This window comes from Lotus japonicus, chromosome 4 (assembly GCF_012489685.1).
Source record: "Lotus japonicus ecotype B-129 chromosome 4, LjGifu_v1.2".
NCBI lineage: Eukaryota > Viridiplantae > Streptophyta > Magnoliopsida > Fabales > Fabaceae > Lotus > Lotus japonicus.
Window position 1 is genome coordinate 31,233,521 of NC_080044.1, and position 7,734 is coordinate 31,241,254.

Consider the following 7,734-nt stretch of genomic DNA (forward strand, 5'->3'; position numbering starts at 1 on the left):
GCATTTCGTCGACATTTGACAAAATCTAATCCGCAGAACACGCTCAGGAGCATGCAGGGAAGAAGTTTAGACGCTGAAATCAGCTGATTTGAACAGTTTTTCAAAAACCTCAAAATTTTGAACTCAGAAAGTCGCAGGAGAAATGGACAGAAACGACGATTCGAAGGAGAGTATAGATTACCTACCTCGAGGTCTTCGATTAGTGACGATCGGTGAAGCAAACGGGCAAGAAACGACGAAGATCTGGATCTCTCTCTCTCTCTAGGAACTCGCGGTTTTGGGGTGGGGGAAATGGGTTTTTTTGCAAAAATCTAATTTTTCAAGCTATTTATAGGTTTTGGAAAAAACGGAAAAATGATTTTTTTGCGATTCCGATTTTTCCTGCGCGTTCCTCTGCGCATTCTAAGATAGGTTCTGGCGACAGAATTCCAGAACTCAAAACAGGATTCTTGGAATTAAACCAAAAGATCCAAAATCGGCATAAGTCGGTGTAAGTCGGTTTATCCCGAAAAACTACTTTTTGCAGTGATCGTCGGATGAGAAAACTTCCTTCTGAAGAAAGATTAGGAATGATGAGAGAAGTAGGAGAACGCGGGTGGAATCTTCATTTGAGTTTCCGGATAGAAAAAGTCTTCATCGTCTGTCGATCTTAGGTTTTTCGAACTATCAGGGATTCCGTTTCGGCAAACTTCCGAGAATTGGAATTTGACGTTCGTACTTTCCAGGATTTCGCATCGAAATGGTTGTTTAAGGACGGAAAAGAGAAGTTCTAACATTTCTCTGAGGATTTTTTTTGGAATTAGTTTCCATCGAGTCCTAAAGCGTAAATTAACTATTCACTAATACCTTCGACCTAGGATTAAGCGTATGTTAGTCGTGCTATAACTCTTTCGGTTTTTCGATACATTCTTGGACTTTTCCTGAACCTCTTTCCTTCCCAAATTTATCTTAATCAAATAACTCTTTTATTTTATTCACTTATCCAAAGCGTTAAAACTTGGGCCTTACATTACTACCCTCCAAAAAGAAAGTTTCGACCTCGAAACTTAAGGGTCAGTAAAAAGTTCTGGATACTGTTCCTTGATCTTTTCCTTCAGCTCCCACGTTGCATCGCCGGTGTCCTTGTTCCAAATAACCTTCACTAACTCGATCTCTTTTCCCCTCAACTGCTTTATCCTTGTGTCACCAATGCTGATTGGCGGTGTCTCGAAAGACAAGTTATCCTTCAACTCAATGTCATCCAACTCGATGACGTGCGTCGGATCAGCAATATACTTCCGCAGTTGTGTCGCATGGAATACATCGTGAATGTTTGATAGAAAAGGCGGTAGTGCGATCTGATAAACTACCGGTCCTACACGACGAGTAATCTGATAAGGTCCAATGAACTTTGGCGTAAGCTTTCTTGATTTGATTGCTCGACCAACTCCTGTAGTCTGAGTAACTCGCAGAAACACATGATCTCCCTCTTCAAATTCCAGGGTTCTGCGCCTTTGATCTGCATAGCTCTTCTGTCTACCCTGAGAAGCCTTCATCTTCTCTCTGATCTGTTTAATCTTCTCAGTCATCTGTTGCAGAAGTTCCGGTCCTACTAACAAATTCTCTCCATCTTGATACCAACATAAAGGTGTTCTACACTTGCGGCCATACAAAGCCTCATACGGTGCCATACCTATGGTCGTATGAAAACTGTTGTTATATGTGAACTCAATCAGTGGCAATAGGGTATCCCAACTGCCCTTGTTGTCTAACACGCAAGCTCGTAGCAAATCCTCCAATGATTGGATAGTTCTCTCAGTTTGCCCATCAGTCTGTGGATGATAAGCAGAACTTAATCTCAGCCTCGTTCCCAAAGCATTATGAAGAGCTCCCCACAAATGTGAAGTAAACTTCGGGTCTCTATCGGAAACGATACTTGTTGGCACTCCATGAAGTCGCACAATCTCAGCTATATAAATCTCTGATAGCTTATCCACGTTGTACGTAGTTCTCACAGTTATGAAATGAGCCGACTTAGTCAATCGATCCACGACTACCCAAATCGAATCATATCCCTTTTGAGTTCTTGGCAACGCTACGACAAAATCGATCGATATGCTATCCCATTTCCATTGAGGTACATCCAAGCTCTGTAGCATACCTGAAGATTTCTGATGTTCCACCTTCGCCTTCTGACAGATTAAACATGCAGCTACATATCCTGCCACTTGTCTCTTCATCCCTGGCCACCAAAATTCACCTTCAAGTCCTGATACATCTTTTTCCTTCCAGGGTGAATGCTCAACTTGCTTTTGTGACCTTCGTCCATAATCAACCTCCTTAAGTCAGGGTTGTTAGGTACGCACACTCTATCCTTGCATCGCAGGATATTGTCACTCCCTACCTTGAATTCCGGGTCCTTACCCTGAATTACTAAATTCTTATTTTCCGAGTAAAAATTCATCTTGTAACTGTTGGTCTCGGATTTCTTCCATCAATCCATTGGTGATCTTGATCGTCCCAAACTTCAGTTCTCCCTCAGATGCTCTCACATCTAAGCTCAAATCTCAAAATTGTTCCAGCAGTTGCAGCTCCTTAACCATCATTGATGAGATATGCATCTTCCTGCTCAATGCATCAGTAACGACATTAGCCTTTCCAGGATGGTATTGTAAGGTAAAATCGTAATCCTTGAGAAATTCCATCCAGCGTCGTTGTCTCATGTTCAACTCCTTCTGGTCAAACAAGTACTTTAAGCTCTATGTCGTCCTGCTCGACCACTCGTGTCGGTTCTATGTTGGAAATAACATTGGTTGACGCTACGTGCAATTGCACAACCTTAACCACTTGATCCTTTACTTTTGTTCGTCCAAAAATTCTGCTTAAAATCAGTACACCTCTGGCATTCCAAAGTGAATGTTCAACCTGTCCTCGTGATCTCCACTCATGATTCAAAACTTAACTCGATCGCTCTATAACTCATAGACGAACTATTCCCTTGGAATCTACTAGTCCATTAACGTCGATTCCAACTTCGTAACTATCCTCATTCGCACCATGAGATCAATCTTCTACTTAGTCATCACTCAAGTAAAACTCGACGTGAGTCTTAATACCTTGTGCATCGCTAGACCCAATCCCTTTTAACATCCATTCATCAGCGACTTATAAGCTAATCACCATCTTAATATCTTACAATCCATTATTGTCATCTCCCCTTTTTCGAGACTTCCCTTACTTGAACCATAAAACCAACCTTCACTTATTCACAACCCACTTTACAATTACCTAAAATCCTTAACACTTCCCCCAAATCCGAACTTATTCCCTAGAAGATCAAACCATAGCTGTACCTCAGGAAACTTAACTAGTCATTTTATCATCCGATCCCTCAACATTCGGAGGTTTAACTACAATCATTAATGCCAACACCACTAAATCTCTGATTCGAACATGATTTTCACCTCCCAAGGTCAATCTTAACCCTTAAATCCTCACTTAACTTAGTGAAATTCACTTGCTAACCCCAGCATGCAATATCGGAATCCATAACAAAGTTCCATTCACTCTTAGACTCTAAGAAATTTGTCCACCTATAACAACCTCAAGTATTTATCTTAATACTAACTCTTTATTTCCGTAACTAGATCGTCCTCCCATCAATCCGATACTTAGTCTCTCGATCAAAACCCAACAAACCTTGAGTCCTACGCACTTAAGACAAGAATTCATAGACTTAAAACCTAAACTTTCACCACGTTTGGACCTCAAATGTCCTTTAATTCTTCAATACTTCTTAAATGAATATCCATTTCTTAAACTATAACTCCTCCCCAAAGGAGATCAACTACTTAACAAGAACTTTACTTCCCAACTCAACTAATCCTCGATCCAATCAAATTAATCTTACCAATCCATCTATCAAAGTCCATTGCCAGTTCTGATTCCGAATATCACCCCCTCAATATTAAGTTGATCAGGCCTAATACATCGAAGGTGAAGATTTAGAAAAACCCACTGGAACAGTCGATGAGTTCCTAACATCCAGTAGTCACAGAGATCTTGATATTAAATCCTCAATGATGCCGCTACGGAACTACACACTCTCGACACCATACATATACTATCCATACGGAATCTCTCTGAGATTCATCCTTCAGCTTCTAGCTTCTTGTTAAACGCATCGGTGCAAAACTACTTTCTAGGCTTAACGTGTTATTCTAAACCTCGTGTAACTTCTATAGTTTAAACACGAGCAACGGTCAAATAAAGTATTATTAGGCGTAATAACTATAAAGTCAAAGCTCGACAGTAAGGGCAAGTTAGGTGTGTTGCACGTTCTACGAGAGTAATGAAGCGTATTATACTAGAATGAGAAAGAATAGTTAGAAGGTTACCATCGTTTGTGCGCTCTCCTCTGACTAGTCGACCAGCTCCCTCGCCGCACGAGATATAGACTCCTCCCCGTGCAGCAGGATGTCTTCCTCTTACCGTAGGCACAGATGGCTCAACCCTGGTTACATTGCAATCCTTGGCTTGATGCCCCGGGCGATTGCAGTTGAAACATAGAGGTCTCCCGTCTGGACACTTGTTAGAGTGGTGCCCCACCTTCTTGCACCTGTAACACGTTACTTGCTTCCTCGCCCCTTTAGATATGGCAGGAAGTTTACCCTTCATCTTGTTGTCAGACGGTCCCGCTTGGAACGTCCTACAGTTCACGGCCAAATGTCCACGTTGTTTGCACTTGAAGCATTGTGGTCCAGTCACTGAGCACTGAAAGGCGTAGTGTCCAAGCTTCCCACAACGGAAACATGACACAGCCTCCTGGCCAATAGCTGTGGTCGTCGACTTGCGTGATCCTGGAATAGGGTCCCTTCCCTCAGGATGCTGGTATGGCTTCCACCGTCGGTGCTCCTGAGAACCTGATCTCACTGGTCCTCCAGTTCCAGCTCGGTCCAATCCACTATGCTGGTACTTGGACGCCTGGATTAGCGGTTGAGGTTGCTCACGTGCCGCCTCCTCAGCGCGTCTGTAAGCGTCCTCAGCAGCCTGATTCATCATTGCCTCAATCATGGTAGCTATTGCCTTTGCCATCCTGTCAGGGCTTACCATCCTATGCTTAGTCAAACAAACAGTTAGTACTCATCATCGGATAGCATCTAACATACTATACAATATGATTAAGCAATAACTTCAATCAATTCTAAGCGACAAATCGCTTGCAGACAATCAATTTTTACTCTTTACAGAGTCACACAACCTAGCACAGAAGACCTATTCCCCAAAGACTCCCGAAAGACTCGACTAAGCTCTGATACCACAAATGTAACACCCCGATTTCGGTGGCGTCACTTTAGTAACCAAAAGAAAATACTTTAAGCGGTAACGTGAATTATTTTTTTTCGACAATATAACTAAAGACAGAAAGCAATAAAACTCCCCAACAAAAGATAAAAGGAACTACTATACAACTATATATACATGCCTCGCTAAACACTACCACGTCACGAGTAACCTCCAGTGACGGGTGACAGGAAAAGAGTAACGCCCGTAGGCAAAAGTACAAACCAAAAGAAAAGTCAAGTGTCCGCAACACTATCCCTCAAAATGAGAATGAGTTAGCCCAGATGGCCTAGAGCAAGACCTCTTAGCCCAACCAACTCTCTGTGATCCCCGTAGAGGAACCACACAAAAAGCTATAGGCGGGAAACTACCCTGTCCCCAAAGAAACAATGACGGTCAGAGCTAAGACTCTACTCCTACACTAATCCCATCTCGAGTAAGTCGCTCGGTGGCCAGCGGGGTCGACCACCCCTGAACCGTAGTCCTCCTGATCAAGCTTCTTCAACCTAGTTTCCCCTGAAGGGTGAACCATCGTGAACCGGTCCGCCATGGACATCTGACAAAGGCGTAGTCCGCCCAAACACACATAGAAGACGCGAGGGTCAACTCCAAAGAATTATATAAATATTAAAGCCAGATATATATATATATGGGATAATAATTATTAGCCTCTCAGGCTTAGAGTTTAGGGATAACATCCTAGGGTTGCATATATCACAATGAATATAAAGATAATAATAAGAATTAGCATGCCTCAAGTAGGATAAACAGGTACCAATCACACTCAGCAACTAAGTCAGCATGTATGTTGCATGAAATGCAATGCTGGGTAACAAAATGCATTCCGGAAGAAGGATGGACACCATCGAGTCAGCCCTAACACCGGCCAAAGTGGGACCATTCCGCTCGGGCGCCTCTTACACCACACAAAAGTAGTCAGATCAGCAGTGAACCCGTAGGTCTGCCATTCCGTCTGCTACTAAGGACCACCGTAGTGTCCTAAATATGGAAATCCGGGTCTTATGACCATTTTGGAATCCACCGAGGTCCGGTAATCCGCCGTGTATTAACCTCAAAATGAGTGCATGAATGCAAGTGATTAGCCAAACAACGTCTCCGACCTCACTCGACACGTCGTCACGTGTTCTAGCTAACTTATTGTCTCTAAAAAGCCTACCCTAAGGCAAACGTCGATTCTGCGACAAAATGAATTAATCAAAAGAAGAAGAATGTACTTGGGAACTCATGGTTCCCGGCTAAACTTTAGATAGCCAATCAATAAACTGCTCATCGAGCGAAAAGGTACCGAAGTACTTGGAAACTTATAGTCTCCGGCTAAACTTTAGATAGCCAAACAATAACCTGCTCAACGAGCGAAAAGGTACCGAAGTACTTGGAAACTTATAGTCTCCGGCTAAACTTTAGATAGCCAAACAATAAACTGCTCATCGAGCGAAAGAGTATAAGCGTACTCGGAAACTTGTAAGTTTCCTCAAGACTTGGACTCGACGACACTTCTCATATCTTCAAGACTAATATTCAGGCTCTAAGCTCTTATCTAAATGTTGTTATCATTTGTTCAAGGGGTTTAGAGATTGATTAATGTCTTATGAATTTTCTTTGAGAAAATAGATTTCGTTTAGTCTTATGATACTTCCTATGAGTTTCAGGGATCCCATAATCCCAATTAATTTCTGAGAAGGTCTCGATCCATTAAAATATAACAAGGTCCGAACTTCGTTCGTCCTTTCAAAACTCTCTCAAAATCTCATAAAAATTCGGCATGACTTGCCCGTAATCCTCACTTTCCAGAAACATAGGCACGAGTGGAATAACATCAATGAAACAGCTCAACCAATAGGCATAAACAGCATATTCCAACACATCCTAAGTTAACCATGTAGCACATAGCATGTGAATCATTTAGCACACAATATCATGGCATCAAGTACTCAACAAGTTCGGCCGAAGCCTCAGAAATCATTTCAGACATTTAGCAATTAGGTGCATAACACATAAATCAAGTCGAATTTCATCGACACCTAAAGCATTATCTAGTAATTCAGAGAGTAGCCCTCACCTGTAACTCCTCCAGCGTTTTCCTCACAACCTCCTTCACGTTCCTCGCCTTGATCTCCAGGAAACTCCTCAAAAGAACCTTAAGCCAAAATCACAGAAATCAACACATTGAGTCAGGAACTCAGCAAGCAATAAGTCCTAGGGTTACACGGTACATTACAAACTCTGTGGTACGACAATCTAACGCGTTAAGACAAGTTTTCGAAAAAGTCGGATTTCCTCCCCCCTTGGTATAGCTCTCGGCCACTTTCCTTAATTGGGAGGGTCGATTTTTCTTCGATCAAACTTGGTTCCTAGGTTAACATAAGCCGTAACTAAGACGGTTCTAAGCTC